Below are 12,581 nucleotides of genomic sequence, written 5' to 3'. Positions count from 1 at the left end.
GGAATAGTGCACGACAATAAAAAAGAATGTGCTATCGGCAACAATGTGGATGGATCTCACAGACACAGAGCCAGGACCCACTGTGCGATTCCACTGATAAAAAGTTCAAAAACAGACAAAACTAATCTACGGTGAAAAGAGTCAGAATACTGTTGGCCTTGAGGGCAGAGAGTTGTTCACTGGATGAAACACAAGGGAGCCAGCTGGTAGGATCACCAGATCAAATACAGGACATCAGATTGCATGGGATAAACTTATACTAAAAGGCTATTCATTGTGTACCTGAAACTCAAATTTAACTGGATATTCTCTATTTATTTTTATTTGCTTAACCTGGCAACCCACCAGGGGGATGAGTCCCTGACACCTTAAGTATTTCTAGCATGAATGAAAGACTCTTGACCTGGTGATGGACACAGTATATATACATATGTAAAACTTCATTGAAGCATTTTTCTGCATGTTTATTACATCACAGAAAATATTTTTAAAGCTAAAATAATCATACCAAATTCATTTAAAAGAAATTGAATATGTCCTTCCTCCCTACAGCCAAGTTTTGAGTTGCGAAAAAAAGGAAATATAAGCCAGGTCTCCCCATATAAACACAACTCCCAGAGGAAGTGAGAGATCTACTTCCTCAAGGTAAAGGGGAGATTGAGGTCAGAGAGGTGCAGAGGCTGGGCCAAGCTCCCTGCCTGGAGCAGGCAGGTCAAGGGTCTGGACCCGGGATTTTTGGGAGTCCCGAGGCCTCTCTCTGAGGTCCAACCTAGAGTCAGACAATGATCATTTTTCTGGCCAGACTCGCTTCTGCCGAGACATAGAGTATCTGTGGTGGGCAGGATTTTGTCCCCTGTGATCTTGGCACCTGACCGTGTTACATTACATAGCAAAAAGGACTGTGCCACTGAAATTAGATTACATTTTTTGAGAGAGAGAGAGAGAAAGAGAGAGAGAGAAAAGAAGGGAGAGAGAAGCATCAACTCGTTGTTCCACTTTAGTTGTGCAATTGATTGCTTCTTATACGTGCCCTGACTAGGACATGAACTGGTGACTTCAGGGGTTAACCCAGCAACCCTGGGATTGAGCTGGCCACCCCAGGCTCGAACCAGCAACCTAGGCACTCTAGGATGGCATTCTATCCATTGCACCACTGTCCAGGGCAGGTTACGTATGTTAAGATAGAGAGATTATCCTGGATTATCTTGCTAGTTTTGAGATGAAGAAACCACAAGCCAAAGAGTGCTGGCAGCTTTTAGAAGCTGAGAACCACCTCCAGCTGATAGCCAGCAAGAAAACAGGATGAGTGTGTCTAGCAATAGCATGAAACCAAATTATGTCAACAGCTTGAGTGAACAAGAACACGGGTTCTCCTAAAGCCTCCATAAAGGCACACAGACCACTAACATCTGGACTGCAGCGCAGCCAAGACTATCAGACTTCCAACCTATGGAAACTATGGAATAATAAATGAGTGCCATTGTTAAACCATTTATTTTGTAATAATTTGGTATGGCAGCAGTAGAAAAACAAATATACAATCCTTTACATGTAGAATAGTTTTTTACAAGCATGGAATTTGTGAAATTACATATGTATATAAACATAAACATATGTAAATAAATATATGTACATAAAAGTCTGTGACTCTTTTTGCATTGAATAATATATCTTAAACAACATTTCACACTAATTCTTATAATATTTTCTAATGATTCTATAGAATTTACCTGGCCTAGACATTTGGGTCTTCTTTATTTTTGGCTACTCTTCAAAATGTTGCATCCAAAAAAAAAAAAAAAAAAATGGCCTGACCTGTGGTGGCGCAGTGGATAAAGCGTCGACCTGGAATGCTGAGGTCACCAGTTCAAAACCCTGGGATTACCTGGTCAAGGCACATATGGGAGTTGATGCTTCCTGCTCCTCCCCTCTTCTCTCTCTCTCTCTCTCTCTCTCTCTCTCCTCTCTAAAATGAATAAATAAAGTCTTAAAAAATATTTTTTTTAAAAATGTTGCATCCACCATGTTATATATAGATTTCCATGAATTGTCACAAGTATTCTTATAGAATGACTTCCTAGAAGCAAAACTGCTGTGTCAAAGAGTGTGAACTTTTTAAAGTGTGACAGGTAGCGCCACTGAAATCAAGGCCACCCCCTGGTGCATACAGAGTAGTCAGCGACTAAACTCCCAGCTCCTCTTGGTTTGGTGCAGCCATGTGACTCACTCTCACCCACAGATATGAGCGGAAGTAAAGAGTGTCACCCCTAGGTCAAAGCTGGAAGGAGCAAGCCTGGCCTCAACACATTCTCTTTCTCCTCTGTGAACTAGACTTGAAAGACACTAAGTCCATGAAATCATGAGAGTCTGGATCCTTGAATCACTATGCAGAAGAAGAAAGCTATCTGCTGACCAGAAACACACCCCCAGGGTTATCAGGTCAGTTAGAAACATATTTCTGCTGTGCTCAACCGTTTTTCTAATTGGGGGCCTATTTGTTTCAGCAGCCTTCCTGCCTTAGTCAGCTCAGAATACCATAGACTGAGTGGCTTAAACAGCAGACATTTATTTTCTCACAGTTCTAGAAGCTGGATGTCTGAGACCAAGGACCAGCATGCTCAGTTGCTAGTAAAGTTTCTCTTCCTGTCTTGCTATGTTCTCATGTGGAGAAAATAGAAAGAAGAAAAGTTCTCTGGTGTTTCTTCTTATAAAGGCACTAATCCCATCATGAGGACCCTACCTTCATCTAACCCTGATGATCTCCCATCTCCAAAGACCTCTGCATTGGGGGTTAGGGCTTCACCATATGGATTCAGGGGCACACGATTCAATTCATAGCAATTCCCTAAATAATACATTGCTTGACGGAAGCAACACTGGTTTCATTTAATAAATGTTTTCCTTGTATTTTAAAAGCTTAGCATTCAAGGGGTATAGACACAGGGGCAAAGCCCTGGTGAGAACACAAAATTGTTCGTTAAAGAGAGCTAAGAGACAGCATCTCTACATGAAATCATTTCCTCTCTCCCCTTCTCTCCTGTTCTCTCTTGGCTTTTATTCTTCTTCCAGTTGTTGTTGGAGCTTCTCTTGGGTTGTTTCACTCCGTCCTGCCTTGCTCTATGTGCTAAGATCTCAGTCAATGAAGTATCTTAATCTAGCCCTGGGCAAACGAAGGTTGCTAAAAACCCCTGAAAATGGCATCCTCTACTGAATTATATGCTGAAGAGTGTGAAATTCAACAGACTGTGGATTCTAACAGCTGAGAGGAAGATAACTTAAATGTCATTCACCAGCCTTCAAATGTATCTGTCACCTTCCAGGTGATGTTTTATTTGGCTGATAGCAAAAGTGATTTCCGGGCCCTGAACAACCTCCAGAGCTGGTAACCAGATCTGGAGTGAGTGTTATAACTCCACCTAGAAATAAAAGCTCATCACAGGGAGCAATAAAAGCAAAAATCAACAAGTAGAACAATCAATTAAAGACACTCTGGTACAGCAAAGAAAACCATCAGGAAAATGAAAAGGCAACCTACAGAGTGGGAGAAAATAGATGCAAATTATATATGGGATAAAGGATTAGTATCCAAAATATATACAGAACTCATATAATTCAATAGCAAAAAACAAACAAATAATCCACCCAATTAATGGGCAGGGAACATTTTTCCAAAGAAGACATCCAAATGGCCACCAGGTACATGATAAGGTATTCAATATCACTAATTATCAAGGAAATGCTAATCAAAACCACAATGAAATACTACCTCACACTTGTTACAATGCATATCATCAAGAAGATAAGAGATTCTAAGTGCTGGTGAAGGAGGATATGGAGAAAAGGGACCTTGTGCACTGCTGGTGGGGATATAAATTGATGACAGGGAAACAATCCAAGTGTTCATTGATAAATGATTGAACAAATAAAATGAGTATTTCCATATAATAGAATAGTATTTGGCCTTAAAAAGGAAGGAAATTCCTTTTTTTTTTTTTTTTTTTTTTTTTTTTGACAGAGACAGAGAGTCAGAGAGAGGGGGACAGATAGGGACAGACAGACAGGAAGGGAGAGAGATGAGAAGTATCAATTCTTTGTTGCAGCTCCATAGTTGTTCATTGATTGCTTTCTCATATGTGCCTTGACTGGGGGGCTACAGCAGAGTGAGTGACCCCTTGCTCAAGCCAGCGACCTTGGGATCATGTCTATGATCCCATGCTTAGGCCAGCGACCCCACGCTCAAGCTGGTGAGCCCGCACTCAAGCTGGTGAGCCCGCACTCAAGCCGGTGACCTCGGGGTCTCTAACCTGGGTCTTCTGCATCCCAGCCTGACGCTCTATCCACTGTGCCACCCCCTGGTCTGCAGGAAGGAAATTCTGACACCTACTACAGCATAGATGAACCTTCAGGACATTATGCTCTGAATAAACCAGATATAAAAGAATAAATACTGTGTGATTCCACTTACATGAAGTCCCTAGAGGAGTCAGACCCATAGAGACAGGAGGTAAACTAGTGGGTGCCAGAGGCTGGTGGTGGGTGGGGAGTGAGTGTTTAATGGGGACAGAGCTTCAGTTTGGGAAAATAATCAAGTTCTGGAGATGGGTGATGCTGAAGGTGATGGGCGCTATAATATGAGTATACTAATGTCGCTGAAAAATGGTGAAAAGAGTAAATTTTTTTAAGTTTAAAAAAACTTCAACAGATGATATAAAAACATCTACCCGTCTCCCTGAAGGTATTGAAATACCTGTAGTAGCCCCAGCATGTCAGCCTCTTGCCTCACAGCCTCAGACAGCCTTTTACTGAGGGCACCAAAAAGCAGGTGTAGACATATACAAGGCCTTCAGGCTGACTCACAGCACAACACAAAACCACCCTGTCTCAGGCAGTGTGGACTCACCTTCCACCCCACCTTTGCAGAGGGAAGCTAAGAGCAAGGTGACATGAAAAATAAAGCCAGGGCCAACAAGAACTCTCATCACTTGGGGCAAAATTCAGAATTGCCCCACATACATGAGAACAGAGCTAAAAAAACATGGCAGGCAGATGGGAAAGTCTGAAGCTGAGGCTGAGACCAGCAAGCCAGCACAGACCCGAGTGCGGCTGTGAGGATCCAGTGCCCCATGAGAAGAAGAGGTGTCATGGATGGTCTCATTTGTCATTTGCCTTCTCCCTTGCTGGCCAGTCACAGCACAGCAACACACATGCTCCCTCCCACCTGCATGGACACAGGGCCTGGGATGCTAGATGGTTTTCACTGGTAGCCCCAGGGGAGACCCTAGATGCAGGGTGTTGGGCAGGTTCTAAACGAGCCACTGAATGTTACGCTGAATTCTTTCTCCCAACCTCAGTTCATGGATCCGTGATCTTCCCCATCACACATTTATTTATTCATTCATTCAATCACTTATCCAGCAATATTTATTGAGCACCTACTATGTGCCAGGCACTGTTTTAGGCACTGTTTAAACAAGGACAAAGGTTCCTGCACTCATAGAGCTGCCATTCCAGTGGGGGAGACAGACAAGAAACAAGATAAACAGTTAATAAATAAAAAAACAAATAAAAGATGTAGACTGTCACATGTAGAAAAGAAAATGGAAGGGGGAAGAAAGAAGGGGAAGTGGATAGTCATTTAGAGAAGGTGGCCAGAAAAAACCCTTGGGAGAGAGAAACACTGGAGTAAAGACCCGAAAGAGATGAGGGAGGAGTCATGAGGGTTTCTGGGGGAAGAGTGGTCCAGGCAGAGAGAACTGCTTGTGCAAAGGCCCCAGAGCAGAAATGTGCTTGGTGTGTTTCGGGAACAGCACGGAGGCCTGTGTGGCTGGAGTGGAGTGAATGATGGGACTAATAGGAGAAGGTGACAGGGAGGTAACCGGGACTGATGGTGCAGGGCCTTGGGGACCTCAGAAGGACTTTGGTTTTTGCTCAGAGTGAGGTGGGCACCATGGAAAATTCTAAGCAAAGGAGGGATGTGACCTAACACAGGTGTTCACAGGTACCCTGTAGTGGTCAAATTTGCAAGAAACCCAAAATGCAGATGAATTGATCATCCAACCATCGTGGGGCTCTTCTCTGTCCTGTTCACCCCACATTCTACTTATCATCAGGGCTGTTGATCTTACCTACTTACTCTCTCTCCCACTTGCCCTGGTTCAGGCCCTCATTTGCCCCATCCAGATGGACAGTAGCATTTCCTCCATGTTCATCCCTCTTGGAGTCTTTCCTCCATCCAATTCATCATGAACTATCAGATTAGCCATTGGCCAATCCCAGAGGATTCTCCACTCCCAATCCTGAAACCATCCCTGACTTCCACACCTCTTTGCCTCCACCCTGTATGCCCTTTCATCCCCCCACCCCAAAATCTAGCATAAAAGATGTTTCTGCTATGAAGCGCCCAAGAGAGTTCTGCCAGTGCCTACACCTATCGCCTGCCCACATCTGCCTATGGCTCCTTGCCTCTAGCACCTGCCACTCTCTGCATAGGCTCATACTGGCAACAAGAGCAAGGGACAGGCCAGAGGCTCTGGGGAGTCAATGCCCTTGGAAGATCCCTCAAATAACAGCTGATGGGAATTGGTGAAGAAATGCCTCCAGCTTGGCAGCCAGATGATATTAAAACATCTACCCATCTCCCTGAAGGTATTGAAATACCCATAGTAGCCCCAGCATGTCAGCCTCTTGCCTCACAGCTTCAGACAGCCATTTATCGAGGGCACCAAAAAGCAGGTGTGGACATATTGATCTTGCTTGGGCTCAGACCCTAGATCTGCCACCTCCTGCTGTGTGACCTTGGGCAAATCATTTCTCCTCTTTAGGCTGCAGTTTCCTCACCTTGGGTTGAAAGAAATTTTAGTGATTTTTTTGCCAGAAAGAAATTATTGAATACCAAAAGTAAGAACCAATTCAGAAAAAAGTGAGTAGCCCTGGAGTCCGGTCCTAAAAAATATTTGGGGACCAAAGATCCCTATACTTTGTTCTTGGTCACTAAGAATTAATGTGTGAAGTATGTCTGTAATATGGTTCTATTTCTCATATATGACCTGTATAATTTAGGGGAGGGATGGGTAAGACATGTGGAAGAAGGAAAGGAAAGAAATGTAAACTACAGAAGTAATCAGAAGTCAAAGAAGCCAGACACAAAGGCTACCCATTGTATGGTTCCCTGTGTATGAAATATGGAGAGCAGGCAAATTCAGAGAGACAGAGGTGGATTGGTGGTTGCCAGGGGCTGGGGGAAGGGAAACAGGGAGTGAATGGGGTCTCCTTTCCAGGTGATGGAAGTTTTCTGGAATTAAATAGATTTGATGGTTCTATACCATTATGAGTGTACTAAAGTGCTATTGAACTATTCACTTTAAAATGGCTAAAATAGCCTGACCTGTGGTGGTGCAGTGGATAAAGCGTCGACCTGGAAATGCTGAGGTCGCCGGTTCAAAACCCTGGGCTTGCCTGGTCAAGGCACATATGGGAGTTGATGCTTCCAGCTCCTCCCCCCTTCTCTCTCCTCTCTCTCCCTCTCTTTCTCTCTCTCTCTCTCTCTCATCTCTAAAAATGAATAAATAAATTTTTAAAAATGGCTAAAATAGTAAAATTTCATTGGGTGTATTTTATAATTAAAAAAGAAAAGAAATTGGATATATACCCTTGCTCTGGAGAGTAATTTAAAAGTAGCCAAGCCCTGGCTGGGTAGCTCAGTTGAGAGCATTACCCCAACATGCCAAGGTTATGGGTTCAGTCCCTAGTCAGAACACATACAAGAATCAAACAATGAATGCATAAATAAGTGGAACAACAAATCAATATTTCTCTCTATATATCTCTCTCCCCTTCTCTCTCGTTAAAAATCAATTCTAAAAAAAATAATCAATATTTTTTTTTAGGTGAGAGGAGGAGAGATAGAAAGACAGACTCCCACAGCCTCATCTGGGGCTAATGCTGAAGTACAGAGTTATATTTAGCACCTGAGGCTGTCGCCCCAACAGAGCTATCCTCAGCACCCAGGGCCATGCTCGAACCAATTGAGCCACCAGCTGCAGGAGGGGAAGAGGGAGATAAGGGGGAGTGAACAAGGGGGGGGAAGCAGATGGTCAGTTCTCCTGTGTGCGCTGACCGGGAATTGAACCCAGAACATCTATACACCAGGCCAACTCTTTATCCACTGAGCCACTGGCCAGGGCCTTAAAAAAATCCATTAAAAAAATAAAAGTAGCCAATATATCAAAGTCTACTGTCCTTTTTCTTTATTTTAAAATTCAATGTGATTACATCCAGGGACATTTTAAAAATAGTGTATTTTAAAAATTTTTTAAAAAGAAACAAACAAAAGATGAATTTAAAAAGAAAGTCAATAAGCCTGACCAGACGGTGGAGCAGTGGATAGAGTGTCAGACTGGGATGCGGAGGACCCAGGTTTGAAAACCCAGGGTCGCCAGATTGAGTGGGGGCTCATCTAGTTTGAGCAAGGCTCACCAGCTTGGACCCAAGGTCGCTGGCTTGAGCAAGGGGTTACTCGGTCTGCTGTAGCCCCCCGGGTCAAGGCACATATGAGAAAGCAATCAATGAACAAGTAAAGTGCCGCAACAAAGTGTTGATGCTTCTCATCTCTCTCTTTCTGTCTGTCTGTCCCTATCTGTCCCTCTCTCTATCTCTGTCTCTGTCACACACAAAAAAAAAAGAAAAAGAAAGAAAGTTAATAAATTTGAAAAGAAAAACTTGCTTAGTTAACAAAAAAAAAAAGTAGCCAAGATTTAGTGAGTACTTGCTATGTACCCAGCACTGTGAATTTCTGGGCCAGACTTCCCAGAAATTCTACCACATAGGTGCCATGGTTAACCTGGTTGCCAGCCAGCAATACTGGGACCCAGGGACAGTCTCAGGGCTTCCTCAACTCTGACCAGCACAGGACTCACCACAGATCAATTTCAAATGCAGATTCTAACTCAGCAGAGCTGGACGGTGCCCAAGGCTGCATTCTCAGAAGACCCAGCTGGTCCAAGGTTTGCACTTGGAGGTGAGGGTCTGGGGATTCTGATGAGCTGACCCTCTCACTTGTTTCCTCCATCTGACAGGCTTGGCCTCGCCAGCAGGGGTAAGATATTTCCAAGAGCCTGTGCCTGTCTGTCACTGTGAAGACAGCAGGGTTGAAAGATACTGGAATAAAATCTCCCTTGCTTGCCCTCCGCTACTAAGGGCTGTCTGGCCCTATAGACAAACACTTTGAAAAGAATAATAAAATAAATAAATAAAACCCAGTACCAAGCATTTGATGGCCCAGAACTGCAGGTGGCATTACTTTGCAGGCCATCTGCCCAGTAATTTATTCAATGTCAAATCCACTCTTTGCCTCAGGAACCCTGGTCCAGATCTTTCTGCTTACTTTTGGGGGTGAGAGGCAGCATTGAATTAAAGCTTTCTTAACTAAAAGGGAGCTGGCACTTGCCCCCAGAATGACATCTTTATGCATCTCTGCAAATTCTTACTTCGTGAAGAGAAAAAGATTATCCACGGGAATAAAGTTAGCTACTGATCTGTCTGGAATTGGGAGCCTTCCTGCAGCCTGGGCTTGGGGTGTGGATGGGACTAGAGGCCATGGAGGGAGTGAAGGGCCAACATCAGCCACAGAACTGGAGACCCCACCTCACCTCACCCCACCCTCACAAGGGACCCAAGACTGTCTCCAAAAGAGTCTGCATGGGAAATGGCAAGGTGGCCCTGAGTTGTGAACTTTGAACAGAAAACTCGGACCCTGATGGATACTTAGTGGGGACCACACCCCACCCCACCTCATCTTTGGAGGTCAAGAAGGGCACAGGTATGAGCCTCCTTCTTGTGGGTTCAGCCACAGCAGAGGCCTCTGGGAAGGTGCACCGTGCTCCCCAATACATTCTATCCTAGCTCCTTCTCCTGTCCCGGTCTCTCAGAACCCCCCAAAGTAGGGACCCTGGAGAGAGGCAGGGGAGCCCAGACCACTCGCCTTCCGCTGCGCCCCCAGGGTTCCCACAGCACGTGTTCTGGGAGCCCTCAGTAGCAGAGCCGCTGAGAGGAGGAGAGATCTCCTGCCACCAATCTTTCTCACTCAAGAAACAAAAGCCACCTGGAGAGTGTCAACTCCACACTAAATAAAAGCAAAGGAGGGATGGTCTGGGGCTGTGTCAAGCGCTGCCCTTGCTTTGCTTGGGGCGCAAGGAGGGAAGAATGTTAAATATTAAACGGTTTCCTAAGACGATGTCATTCTTCTCAACAGCCTAACCCCCATCTGCCATTTCCCTTGTTCCCGGGCATTCACACTGCACTGAGCTCAGAGAACAAGGCCTGGCCACATCGGGCGTTGGGAACTTCTGTTTCACAGACCCTTTGCCGGAGACAATGAGGGTGCTGGAGGTCTGCATGCTTCCAGCCTGTCACTTCTCCGGCGTGTCTGATTCTCAGAGTAGGAAAAGCAGACTGTAGACTTGAATGAAGGGGGAAGGGGTGGCTAGGACATAAAAAAGTAATATTTGGCTTAGTTCTGACACCATCATCTGGAGAGAGGTCACCTGTCCAGGGCAGGTGGCAGAGACATCAAATCTACAAGGGGGCCAAGGGGAGTGGAAAGAAAATGGAATTTTAAGAAGGAAAGAACTACATGCCGGAAGTCAGGGGTTTACCTACCCCCATCCCTACCGCCAAGAGAAACTATTCAGAAAGAGAATGCGGTTTTTAAGACAGAAACAAGTGAAATCTAGAAATAAAGTGCACCCTCCCCCCCCCCCCCCCCCCCGCAAAGAAAAGCTACTCATAGTAAGCAGATGAGGCAAACCATGCGTTCCTACCTTTGCTCATGGAGGTAACGTTTCAGCAAGAAAATGAAGATCCAAACCCCGCAGGACCCAGCCCCCAGCCTCCAGAAGCCCGGCTCACTCACCTGTATCTCATGGGCTCCGGGACTCCCTGGTGTGGCTAATGCGCAGCGCAGCGGGTACTCCAGGTGCCCCGAGGGTCCCACCTTGTCAGCACCCAGAGGATCAAGCCGGCTGAAGCCCACGAATCCATTGCCCGCCCAATGCAAAGGAGAGAGAAGGGGGAATGCCAGAAGCAGCCGTGTTTGAGCTGAAGTCTCCCCACAAAGGCAGGAACCAAGCGGGGCTGCTGTGCCAGCTGCCAGGGGTTGGGGGCATGAGGGGTGTTCCTGGATGCTGGCAGAAGGGAGGGGAGGAAAAGCGGCTCAGAAGCTCCTGATCACCTCCAGCAATGTGCTGCACGGGGATCCAGCACGGGGAAACAAATCCAACCAAGGGTATGACCCTCCATTACTCCTCGGGAAAAAATCCATTTCTCCTTCTTCTCTATGCCCCTTAACACTGCCCCGTGACCTCCCAGCACTGGGCAGGACTCTCCTCCCTGGAAGGACGCTGTTATTCCCCACTCCACATCCTTTCAGACAGGTTTCTCTTAAGGAGCAGAGGAAACGCAGGAACACGTGGGCTCTCCCTGCTCCACCTTGGGGGTCTGCGGAGGGGGGCGAGGGGGGAGGGGCATGTATAACAGACTTGGCAGGGGGATGCAGTCATGCTTGTCATTTACTCCCCCACCACAACAACCACCAGATCTCAACCTAAATTATTGATGCCCTAACAAAAATGAAGCGATATTAGAGATCAGTTGCTAACACCCTCTGGGCGTTTCTATTCATTCTCAAAATAGCTTCCGCTCACCCCCACCCTCCTTCCTTAAGGCAGAGGGGTTGTAGTATTTGAACAGAAGGGTAGAGAAACGGAAAATCGAGTCGGTCAAAGCAAAAGGGCAGTTGATTAAAAGTTTGTTGGTTTGTCACTTGTGTATTAGGATCCCAAAACTCAAGTGTCCCGTGTCTTTTTTTTAAAGGGGTCTCCCTTTAAAAATGAGCTTCCTTTTTCTCTTTATAAGAGGTATCTAGAGCACTGAGAATTCCCGTATGTTTCTCAGGATGGAGATCAAGTAGGGGATCTACCTCATTGGGGAAAGAGCACTGTTTGTTTTTTTATTGAGATGTAATTGGCATATATCATTATATTAGTTTCAGGTGTACAACATAATGAGTCAATGTTTGTGTGTATTGCAAAATTATCACCACAGTAAGTCTAAGAAAGTGGCGTTGTTTAAATGGAGAATCAAACTTGGACTAAATGTTTGGAGATCTTAAGGAATTAGTGTTAATTTTATAAGGTCTATTAGTAGCATTTTGTGCTTTTTTAAAGTTCTTATCTGTTAGAGATGCATATTGAAGTATTTATGGTTGAGGTAATATAATGTTCCAGGAGACAACTAAAACATCCATCAACAGATGAATGGGCCCGCCCAGGCGGTGGCGCAGTGGATAGAGCATCAGACTGGGACGCAGAGGACCCAGGTTGAAACCCTGAGGTCACTGGCTTGAGCGCAGGCTCATCCGGCTTGAGCATGGGCTCACCAGCTTGAGCATGGGGTCGCTGGCTTGAGTGTGGGATCATAGACATTACCCCATGATCATTGGCTTGAGCCTAAAGGTTGCTAGCTTGAAGCCCAAGGTTGCTGGCTTGAGCCCAAGGTCACTGGCTTGAGCAAGGGGATCACCCGCT

General features: G+C 45.5%; 1 protein-coding gene across 1 annotated transcript in view; it reads right to left on the bottom strand.

The window, feature by feature from the left end:
- The window catches only part of CACNA1A (calcium voltage-gated channel subunit alpha1 A), a 350,805-nt gene extending 339,405 nt beyond the window's left edge, over positions 1–11,400 (bottom strand). Inside the window, exon 1 of the mRNA XM_066347671.1 lies at positions 10,910–11,400. The gene's annotated coding sequence lies outside the window, so the exon portion shown is untranslated. The remainder of the gene's footprint in view (positions 1–10,909) is intronic.
- Between the last annotated feature and the right edge of the window lie 1,181 nt (positions 11,401–12,581).

This window comes from Saccopteryx leptura, chromosome 1, assembly GCF_036850995.1.
Source record: "Saccopteryx leptura isolate mSacLep1 chromosome 1, mSacLep1_pri_phased_curated, whole genome shotgun sequence".
Lineage (NCBI taxonomy): Eukaryota > Metazoa > Chordata > Mammalia > Chiroptera > Emballonuridae > Saccopteryx > Saccopteryx leptura.
The sequence above is the reverse complement of the archived record's forward strand: the minus strand, read 5'-3'. Positions and strand labels throughout refer to the sequence as shown.